This window comes from Oxyura jamaicensis, chromosome 15 (assembly GCF_011077185.1).
Source record: "Oxyura jamaicensis isolate SHBP4307 breed ruddy duck chromosome 15, BPBGC_Ojam_1.0, whole genome shotgun sequence".
Classification (NCBI taxonomy): Eukaryota; Metazoa; Chordata; class Aves; order Anseriformes; family Anatidae; genus Oxyura; species Oxyura jamaicensis.
The window spans coordinates 6986590-6997302 of record NC_048907.1 but is presented as its reverse complement, the minus strand read 5'-3'; the positions used below and the strand labels follow the sequence as shown (position 1 = coordinate 6997302).

The following is a 10713-nucleotide window of genomic DNA, read 5'->3' as shown; positions in this document are numbered from 1 at the left end:
TGCAACAAAGCCCAGCCCTGCTGGCTGTGCCCACCTGCATCCGGGCAGCATCCTTCCTCCCGGTGGCCACCTGGGTCCCAAACCCAGTTTCTGAGCCCTGCGATGACTTGTCCCCGCGGCTGAGATGCTGCAGAGCCCCCGAGGGCTGTGCCTGTTACCTCCCCTCTCTCTGCCTTGCTGCTATCCGTCTGAATATTTTAATCCCTGGGGGGTGAGCAGCGTGCTCCCCCCTTCCCAGACAACCTTCCCTTGCTTATCTGCCAAAAGCAGGGCCGAGCTGTGCCAGGCTTTGGGTGAGCCCCATCATGGAAGGAGCTTAAAGCAGGAGCAGCATCCCCACCCCGTGCACGGAGGGGGCTGGGGAAGGAGGGAAGCAGCTTGTAATTACAGGGTACGAGGCGGTGATAAAATGATAATGGGCGAGTTCTGACCCGGCCCAGCCAGGTCGGTGAAGCTGTGAAATAAATTTAGCAAGAGAGCGAGGGCACGGGGGGCTCCCAGGCTGGTTTGTGAAATGCTGGTTTCACAAACACGACGTAAATTGGATTGCAAACATCTAATTAACCTTTCTGCTTATTTTTTGTTGGGAAAGGCGATGGAGCCCAGTCGAAGCTGGCACCACAGCTCGGTGTCCCTTTGCACAAGAGGATCTGGAGGAGAGGGGAGGGAGATGCTGGCGGTCTCCTCGCCCGGGGACAAAAACCCTCCAGGCTCCCCTGTCCTGGGGTGGGAGCAGAGCGTGATGCCTGCCCTTGCTGCGGGAGAAGGTGCTGGTGGTGTCCCCCTGCATTTCTTTGTTCTTTGTCATGGGGACCTCCCTGATCCCCACAGGTGAGGATGTCCCGTGGTGTCCCTTCCCTCCCCATGTGCCATGGGGCCATCACCTCCGGATCTGACCCAGCCCCTTTGGAGAGCAGGGTAAGTGCAGGAGCAGGTCCCTCCGTGCTTTTCCATGGGATCCAAGGGCTGCTGCTTATCTCGCTCGAGGGCAACGCTCCACATGGCTTTCAGAAGCCTGTGACCCCCCCCCCCCCCCCCGCAATCCCCTCACCGCCTCCTGCCTCCCCCTCGCCCCAACCCCTTCTCTTTTTCACCCCACCTTCCCCCAGGGGCATCCAGCCAGTGCAAGCGGTCCCCTGGCAGCAATGATGAAGATGGATGTCTGATTGATTCTCTCTCCTCTGTGCAACCCCCCTCTGCAGCCCCCCCCCTCTTTTTCCCTCGTCCCCCCCTTTTCCATGCCCTTCTGGCAGAAAATTAAAAGGCTATTTGTTAAAGGGTGAAAGCCCTCAGGTGCAGCCCCCGGCTGGACAATTTGTCTCCATGAAAAGGATGCTATTATGAGAGCGGCTGGATCCAGGAGGAGGGGAGGGGGGGGAGAATTTGCCAGGAGAGACGGGGGGCGTTGGGGAGGGGGAAGGAGGCATCTCAGAGGGACAATGTGGCGGGGGTGGGGGGTGAGATTGCCAGGGCTGGCCATCCCCCCCTGTCTGGGCTGTGGTTTTGTGGGGAGGGAGGAAGGGAGGGTGATCGTCCTGGGGTGGGGATGGTGGTGGGCAGAAGTGCGTCCTGCCAGTGGTACTCTGTGTCTCCTCATCAAAGGGGATGGAGAGTCGGCCAGGCTGGTTTTTGGGATGGTTCCTGGGGGAACTGTGCCGGGCTTGGGGGGCCCTGTGGGTGCCTGGGTTTTGCCATCCCTTCTTCTGCTCCAGGGATGATGATGATGAGGAGGAAGAAATGCACCTGTGGGTCTCTTGCACAGTGAATCCATCAGCTGAGTGCCTGCACACCTCTCCCCCGGTGCCGTCCCTCCCTCCTTCCCAGCATGTATTTTCTGTCCACGACTCCAGCCGCCCAGCTCTTCATCCTCCTTCCCCTCCGTTGCCGAGCTCGTCTGCCCGTTCACCCGCTCCTCTCTGATTTTAGGCTCTAACACGAGGACCCCTTCGAGGATCCGCGGTACTAAGCCAACAAGGCAGACCCCCACGGAGCTGGGGGAGCCCCCAACCCTTTCCCTCTCCAAAATATCATAATGCTTCAAGAACTAGACCTTGCCATCCACAGAAAGCCACCGCTGTGGGGGGTGAGATGTGCCTGGTGTCTGGCTCTGAAGTGGGAGAGGCTGAACACTGTCGAGCTCTTCCAGGAGAGACCAGGACAGGAGCGAGACCATGCATTTACTGACAGCCTCCTGCAGCTGCCGAGAGCTTGGTGAGGCTCCTGGAGGTGGTGGCAGGGGAAATATTGCTGGGCGGAGGGGCTGGTGGCATGGGGTTTCGTGCGGAGGAGATGTGTGTTGCTCTGCCCAGCTCCTGCTGCAGGAAAGCACCAGGGAGGGCAAGGAACAGCCCAGCATGGATCAGAAGAGGCTCTGCTGGACCCTTGGGTATGGCCAGGGCTCAACACACAGCTCCCAGCTCTGTGCCTCAACCAGGGGTGCGCAGCCCTGGGGTGCTGCTGGTTCTGCTCCCTCGGGACATGAATGCAGCCCATGCTGTGGGTGGGAGCGTGTCTGTGGCCAGGAGGAAGAGGGTGGCCAGGCGCTGACCTCCGTCTGCAGGAGATCCTGAGCTGATGAGCTGTGTTTCCCCCATTTTGTGATGCTCCTCCAAGCAGGGATGCTGCCTCCTCCCATGGGCATCGGTGCTCCAGCATGCGCTCTCCTCTCCCGGCATCTCCTGAACCCAGCTGAAATAGATTACAGCCAAAGATTTAATGATTCAGCGTTTCTGTTGCCGCTGATTTACTGAGTGATGCTCAACTTTTTTATCAGCGGAAGAACTGCTTGGCCATCAGGAGCTGCAGGCGGCTGCGGAGGGAATTAAATAATAATATCTTTGGGATGTAAAGATGGATGGGTTGGATGCAGCAGCACAACTGTCTCGGCAGCTAAGTAAAGGGCAGGATGGGAGCTAAAATAGGAAGGAGGGAGTTCCCAGTTCTGCAGCCTGCCAACACTAATGCAGGCTTAACATGCCAATGTCTTTGTGTGCTTATTTTAAGTTTCTCCTTGCCAGAATGGCCTTTGGCTTGGTCCAGGGGTACAAGCGGTGTGTTGGCCAAGCGTGGGGTTTGTGTGATGGGCAGCAGCGTCCGAGCCTGTGATGCAGAGCAAAGGTAGGGGCTTTCCAGAGGGATGCGTGGTGCCTGTCCCCGTGCATGGGTGCTGAGGCAGGTGGAGAAAAGCAGGCTGAGGGCTGGATAGGTCCAGAGCAGGAGGAAATGTTGCTGGGGACACACAGGTTTGCTGATGGGAGGTTTTGCAGGGAGGTTGTGAGCAGAGGGGACAACTGGCAGGAGCCTGAGCATGGCCGGTGCCACATCTGCCCTCTGAGCTGGCCCGGGTGAGGGGAGCCTGGTGCTGCTCTGAAAAAAAACAGGAAAAGAAAAAAAAAAAAAAGGAATAAAATGGCCCAAATCCAAAGGAGAGGGCTTTCAGGAGATGGTGCAGAGCTGCTCGGTGCCGGTGCCTGAGAACCGCGAGGAACGTGAAGCGGAAACCAATGAAGCGCGGGGAGCGCGGCGCAGCCTAATTGAGGGACAAAACCCGAGCAGATGGGCGGCCCTGCCCACCGCCCCCAGACCCCCGGGGGGGCCGGGACCACTCGGTGCCCACAGCCTTCTCCTGTCCTCATCCTCATCCCTGTGGGCTTGTCTCTAGGTCTTTGAGATGTGGTTTAGCTCATGAAGTGGCTGTGAGCCTATGGAGAAGCGAAGTGGGTGGGCTCGGGGGGGTCCCATTGCCCATGTGGGGCTGCCCTGCAGGTGGGCATTGCTTCCCCCCCTTCCTGCTGCCCTGGCCGTGGGGAAGCCTAATGAATTAGTGCTGATTAAACGCTTTCAGGTAATCAGCTAAAGGTGCCATAAAAGCACATTGCAGTGATGATGATGTGCTTTATGGTGAGGAGAAAGCGGTGATCCCAAATAAAAACCCAAATTAACGCAGGGGAAGTCCAGAAGTGGCTTCAGATCTGGGGCAAGCTCCATATTAAGGGTAAAAAAGCGTTCAGGCCTCTGCCAGGCTCCCACTTCTCCTCAATCCGTGTCTCCTCTTGACCTCTCCGGGAGCCTTCCTGCAGGAGACCAAGATTAATCACCTCCCGTGCGGCCCTGCGGGCTTCCCCCATCTGATAACGTGTGAATGAGGCTGACAGGTCCTGCTGAGGCTTTCTCTGCTCCCTGCCTTCCCTCCTGAGCCCTAGCAGCACATCCACAAGGCCACCACGTCCCCAGCCTACCTGCTGGCCTCATCCCTTGACTTGCAGCACCCAGCCTTTAACCTCACCCTGCAGGTCCACCTCTAACCCGTGTTACCAAGTCCTACATCTCCACCATTCTTGAAGATTTCCAGGTTTGGTGGCACAACCATGTCCCTGGGCAGCCTGTTCCAAGGCAGCACAACCCCTCCAGTAAAGAAATTTCTCCTGGTATCCAACCTAAACCTCCTCTGGTGCAACCTGAGGCCCTTTCCCATCGTCTTATCACCTGGCTGGGAGAAGAGCCCAATCCCCACCTCGCTACAACCTCCTTTAAGGTAATTTAAAGTGCTGTAAGATTTGAGCCTTTTCTCCAGACTAAACAACAGCTGCTCCTCATAAGACTTGTTTTCTAGACCCTCCACCAGCTTTTTTGCCCTTCTTTGGACACATCTACCATGGCTGGTGGTGCCCCAGGCTGCATGGGGAGGGCTCTCACCTTGTGCCTCCTGCCCAGTTCTGGACCCTTTGGGGTCACTTACTGGGGAGATGATTTCCATTTATTTTTTACTCAGGTGACTAAAACAATTTCTCCCCACACAACAATTTTTTTTCTCCTTTTCCATCAATGCAGATGAAGCACACAAACTTGTTTCACCTCAAAGTTAAAAGCATTGAGAAGAAATGATCCAACTCCTCCAGCACGCTACCTACTAGAAACTTTAATTTAGGTAAGCTGGTTTGCCAGATTCGGCAAGAATTTGTACCTTTCACCTGAATTCCCTATTCATCCTGAGATAACATTTTGAAGAATGGAGGATTTGTCCTAAGAAATAATAACCTTCCAGGCTGGAATCCACTGGATCTTCCACCCTGGCACAACACCCAGAGTAATCTGTTTTCATCCTGCGAACAAAGTGAGTCCCAAGATCCCTCCGAACCCCATAAAACCCAGGATTTATCTAGCTTTGAGTCGCCGGAGCAGGAAAACTCGTGTTCCCCATCGGTGTGTGTCGGTCCTCATTAGGACAGGGGGACGGGGGGGCTGTGGGGCTGCCCCTTTGTCCCGGCCCCGCGTTTCATCCCCCGCCGCCCTACGTGGGCCGGGGGAGCGCCGCGCGGGGTCATGTTTGTTGTGTTTCCAGGAAGCCCCTCCAGAAAAAACATCCTCGGAGCACAGAGGTTTCCCTTCTGCCGGCATACAAATGAACCCCAAACAGAGCCCGCTTCAAAGCCGCCGCCTAATGAGCTGCTCCCCACCCCGGTGCGACGAGGGCCCTAACGAAGCCTCGGCAGGACAAAGGCTCCAGCTTTGCTTTTTGAGCTTGCTCAGCGGAATAAAAAAAAAATAAAAGAGGTAGAAGAGGGGGCAGGGAGCGGGGATGCCGGCACAGGAGGGGCTGATCCTTTCCCTTGGTGCCCCCTGGCACATCTCCTCCTTTGGGGCCCACGTCCCGAGTCAACCTGAGCATCCTGAAGCCCCCCCCCAGCATCCCATGGAGGTTGGGGTTTGTGGGACCGGCCCCGATGTGCTAGGGGCTGCCAATACCGCCCATAATCCCCCTTCTGCATCAGCCAGCTGAAGCCTCCTGGCCCCAAAAGCCTGTGGCAGGTGTAGGAACCAGCTAGGGGAAAACAAGGAAGGCGGCAAATGCTGGCTGCAGAGCCCTGGTGAAGCTCCTAGGCAGGGAATGGGCTTGCAGATTTTCTTCCCAAAATATTTTAGGAGGGAAAGCATCCAGAAATGTTCATTGTACAAAAGTTTGCTTCTGTTGCTCTATTTTTGGATGTCAGAAAATGCTTCTTCCCATGTTTTTTTTTTTTTTTTTTTTTTTTTTTTTCTGGTTTTGCTCACAAAAAAAATGTTTTTTCCTACTTTCTTTTATTCACAGTATTATTTTTGTCTGGCTGAGGAAGCATTTTCTGCTGCAGAAATGTGAAACAAACCTAAAATTAACGCTGCTCTTCACTGCGCTCTGCAGCTCCTGGTGCCACGTGGAAGTTTTCCCATCCAGCGAGCAGCGAGGGAATTTCCCCCAGGACCAGATCCCCCTGGGGCACCCAGAACTGCCACCGCTGGCTCAGTTGAAGGGGATCCCTGTGCCCGAGGTAGGTCCCTGTCCCGGTGCAGAGCTGCCCAGGGACGCTCTTTTGGGGCTGCCCTGCTCCTCGCAGCCCTTCACAGCCCTTCCCATCCATCTTCCCAGGCTCTGGGCGATGGATGGAGCCACCAGCCCTGTAGCAGAGGTGTTGATGCCATTGATCAGCTCCAGCACTGGTTTCCCCCTCTTCTCCCTGCTATATTTTCCTCTTGGCTGGGGAATAAATAAATATGAGCAGCCGGCACCATGTGCCTGGAGGCGGTAGGGCTGTGGGGTTTCCCCGGGGAGCGCATTGGCCAGAAGCATCCCCTCGTCCCTCCATCCATGGTGGAGAGCTGAGCATTGCCCAGCCCCATGCCCTGTGTCTTTGGGGGTGAAGAGGCTGCGTGGATGTGGGTCAAATGATGCAGGGTTTGGGGATTTGCGTTGCAATTTTAAGTGGTTTGCAAAGCCCTGGGTTGGGGTGGGGATTCGGGTCGCAATTTTAAGCAGTTTGCAAAGCTTGTCATGAGCTGGAGCAGGCAGTGGTGGCTTCCTCAGCACACATCTCATGCTCAGCCCATATGGGGCTGATCCTAAAGCACATCCCAGCCTGGCGAGCTGTAGGAAGGCAGCCTGGTGGTGCTGGGGCTGCTGTTTGCGTCAGACCCCAAGAAATGACCCGCGGCTGGAGGTGAGCACACGTCCCCATCCCGCCCCATCCCTGGTGTCCCCCTGTCCCCGTCGGACCCAGGACGGGCTCAGCCTCTACGACAGGTTAAAAACAAGCATGCGAGCAGCCCCCCCCTCTTCCTCAGTGCCAAGGGAGGAACAAAACCCTGCAGCAAAGGGCCCTCGAGCGAGTAATCTCTCCTTCAGATGTGTCCCAGCATCCCTCCGCCATGCGCGGCCCCGGCAGCCACCACTTGAATTAGCACCCAAGGATTATGGGAGCCACAGTCATTAATCTAGGTGACAAACAGGACTCTGAAGGAATATTTGCACCCCGAAATTGAAAAGATTAGGCCATATTTGTCAAGGATTGGTAGGCTTTATCGCCTCCAGAGCAGATGCTGTTAAATATTCATGAGCTGCATAAGTGGGAGAAGACCTCGCTAGGCCTGATGACTTTCAGAGAGAGGAGGGAAGGGGGGGACGGGGACGGGGGGGGACACGGTGGCATCGGCACGCCGAGGTGGCGGGGGGCTGCTCCGCACCACCAGGGGCATCGTGGCAGCGGGGGGTAGCTGCAAGCCCGGCCTGGGGTCCGTGCTGTCCCCAAAACCAGCCTGGAGCCGGGTCCCCGAAAGGTACGGAGGTGCTGGTGGGCCACCGGGCAGGATGTCCCCACACGTGTCTCCTTGGCTCTGGCAATGGCCTCTGGTTTGGAGGTGGTCCCCCGAATTGTTGGTCACCCTCAGGGGTATCACAGCCCTGCTTGGTGGTGGTGATTGATTTTGGGAGCCTGGCTCCATCCCATTCAGGTTGCTTTTTCTCTTAGGATTCGCAGTCCCCATTGGCTCCTGCTTGGGCACAGCCCCACAGCCACCTCCTGTGCCCCACCACCAAGACCTGCAATGCCCAAATCCCTGCATTCTGCCTCCAAAACACACTGCATCCCGCGGTGCAGGGGCAGGCTGGAGGTGGAGAGAGGTGAGGATAGCGGGGAGGAAGAACTGCAAGAGCAGTGGGAGGATGGAGAGGTGGGAGAGGAGCTGGAGGAGGAAAAGGGTTCAAGAACCAGGAGGTGGTGGAGGAAAGCAGCCTGGCGAGAGGAAATATGGGAACAAGATGGGGAAGGGATGGATGGATGCTCAGGGCTAGACAAAAAATGAAGAAGGAAGAGTAAGTAGGAAATATATGCACAGACACGGTCGTCTCCTTTGCTTCCTGGCCCTCAGTCTCCTCACAATTTAAGAGCAGCTTCCCCCCGAGCCGGCGAGCCCCCCCTGCAGACCCCAGACCTGCTCACCCCAATGGTACAAGGGACCTGGCACCATGTCATCCCGCAGGCCCAGCTCTCTGCGGCCCAAAATTGCCCCGTTAGCTGGGGTATTCCAGCACCCACTTCTGAACGCCGAGTTGCTGGCTCTCCCGAAGGAGCTGCGGAGGTGGGAAGCCCCCCAGCAAGGCATCTCCAGCCCTTCCCTCCCCCATTTTTTTTTGGCAGGGAGGCAGGCAGGACCGGCGGTGCCACGCGGGGGGCCGAGCCCCCCCTGCCCTCCCCAGGTTTCTCTCTGTATCTCCCACGCACACACGCTTGGTCCAGGGCCAGTTTGAACCCAAACTCCGAATCGCAAAGAGCCAGGGAGAATTTGCAGCGCACCAGAAGCCTTGGTTTTCAGCCAGCTGTTTCCCCCAGTGTCATTCAACTGATAAAGGAAAAAGCCAGGGCTGGCATTAGGAAAAGCATCTCATAAGCTGCAAAACCAGCAGAAAAAGACTCCGTTGCCAGGCTTTTGGGGCGACAGACACTTAATTTAGTGCAGTCCAGGGATTTTTTATTTTTTATTTTTCCTTCAATGTTAGTGGAAAATCCTGATTCATCAAAACCACAGTTCTTTGAAAGAACAGGTCAGTCCTACCGATGTTTTCACTCAATTTAAAGAAAACCCAAACCAATAAAACCAAATCAGATGACATTTTGTACCCAATCTCTTCCAAAAGGGAAGAAATTGTTCGCTGCTCATCCCAAATGCCTTTTGCGCGCTAACTGCGTAGCTGCTAACGGTAAAAAGAGATGGAAACTCCAAATTTGCAGAACTGCCAGAAGCTGTTTCCGTGACCCCACAAGTAGGTTTAGGTTGGTCTGAAGGACACCTACTCTACAGAGCTGCTCTGCAGACACCCCTGCTTGTCACCACTTCAGGTGTGCTGCACGCTGTGCACCCACCCAGCAGCACTGTGGCCAGGCGCTGATTGTGGCATTGTTTCCACCGTGCAGGGAAAAAATAAAACATAAAAGCCCTGGAAATGCTGTATCACCTGCTGCCTCAGTCCTTGTCTCCACCTCAAGCTCCAGGAGATGTCCAGGTTTGGGTTCAGGCTGGGGATTGCCCGGCCCCGTTCCATCCCACCTCTGCTCCCCAGACCCCCACCAGCCTTGGTGCGATTTAATGTCTCGCAGATCTGTCCCTATTTGACAAACAGGTGATTTTGCTAATGAGGAATAAATGAGATTCACAGGATGAGAGAAAGGGAACAGCAGCTGTCGTGAGTGCAGGATGTGCTGGCTTTATTAAAATAATATATGGCCACATGCTTGGTATTAGGGCTCGCAGTTTGAGAACTCCCATCTCATCCCTCCCCGCTCCCCCCGCCCTGGCTCTCCCCTCCCCTCTACCATCCCCGTCCCTTTTCCTGGAACATTTTCCAATCAGCAAATTACTGGCTGGAGAGCCCAGGCCCTCCCAGGCCATGCATACGAAATACGGCCTCGCGTGGCCGCGGCTGGGCTGGGGAGGCAGGGCAGACGTGTGCAGATGTGTGTGTGCGCACATGGATGCGCGTGCACACGTGTGGAGGAGGTGAGGGGAGGGGAAGGATGATTTTTGGTGCTCTGGAGGATTTGGGTGCTTGGTGATGGATGCTGGTGGAAGAGCAGGTGATGCACAGAGAGTTCTGGGTAGCAGGAGGAGGCTCCTTCGGGCACGGGCCAGGGCTGGTGGCTCTGGAGGGAGATGCAAGGATTGGTGGCACAAAATCTGATCCCGGACTCTGGGTATGGGGTCAATGAGCTCATTGGATGGCCCTGGGTGGGACAGGAGGATTTGCCATCCCATGCTCTGTGTTAGAGCCACATCGGGACATAAACACGCTGTGAGACAAAGCTCAGAGAGGTGGTTTCAGGAGTATGGTCTGCAGGCAAATATTTACAGCCCAAGGGGTTTTCTTGTTATTCTGCTGGGAGGACGCTTTGGTGAGAGGTGGTGTAGAGAGGTGGAAGGAGAAGTTTTGCCTTATTCCCCCTGTAAAACTCCCTGGCACTTAAAGAAGAAGGAAGAAACCTTATTTTTTTTCTGAAATCCTTTCCCTATGTTTCTAACCAAAATTTCAGTCTTACCTGTAGTGAGTTTCCTTGAGCTACCTCCCCAGTAGCTGGGGAAGTGGCAGGCTCTGAATAGCCCCAGTTACAAAAAAAGATGCAGAATAAATATTATTTTTTCTGCAGGTTTTTCAGGGCTGGGGCTTTGTTGACCTCCTCTAGAGGTAAGCTTTGAGCAGCAGGGAGGAAGGTGCTTCCTCGGCCAAGCAGGACTACCCTGGAAGTTTTAGCTAAAGGGCAAAATGTGTTCAGCAAAGGGCAGTTCTGAGCTGAAGTAGCAGGAAAAGGAGCAGTTTTAAAACAATATTTCTGTGATACCAGAAGACAAGAATGAAGAAGAGATGGACTGGCAAAAAAAAAAAAAAAAAAAAAAAAAAAAAAAAAAAAAAAA

At 55.2% G+C, this 10713-nt stretch overlaps 2 long non-coding RNA genes across 2 annotated transcripts; both read left to right on the top strand.

Moving 5' to 3' along the window:
* The first annotated feature begins 2109 nt into the window (after nucleotides 1–2109).
* LOC118175031 lies at nucleotides 2110–2742 on the top strand. Its single transcript, XR_004754855.1, has 2 exons — nucleotides 2110–2211; nucleotides 2617–2742. It is a non-coding gene; the product is annotated as an uncharacterized LOC118175031 (long non-coding RNA).
* A 2088-nt stretch (nucleotides 2743–4830) lies between these two features.
* Nucleotides 4831–6728, top strand: LOC118175068. Its single transcript, XR_004754863.1, has 3 exons — nucleotides 4831–4927; nucleotides 6179–6305; nucleotides 6404–6728. It is a non-coding gene; the product is annotated as an uncharacterized LOC118175068 (long non-coding RNA).
* The last annotated feature ends 3985 nt before the right edge of the window (nucleotides 6729–10713 follow it).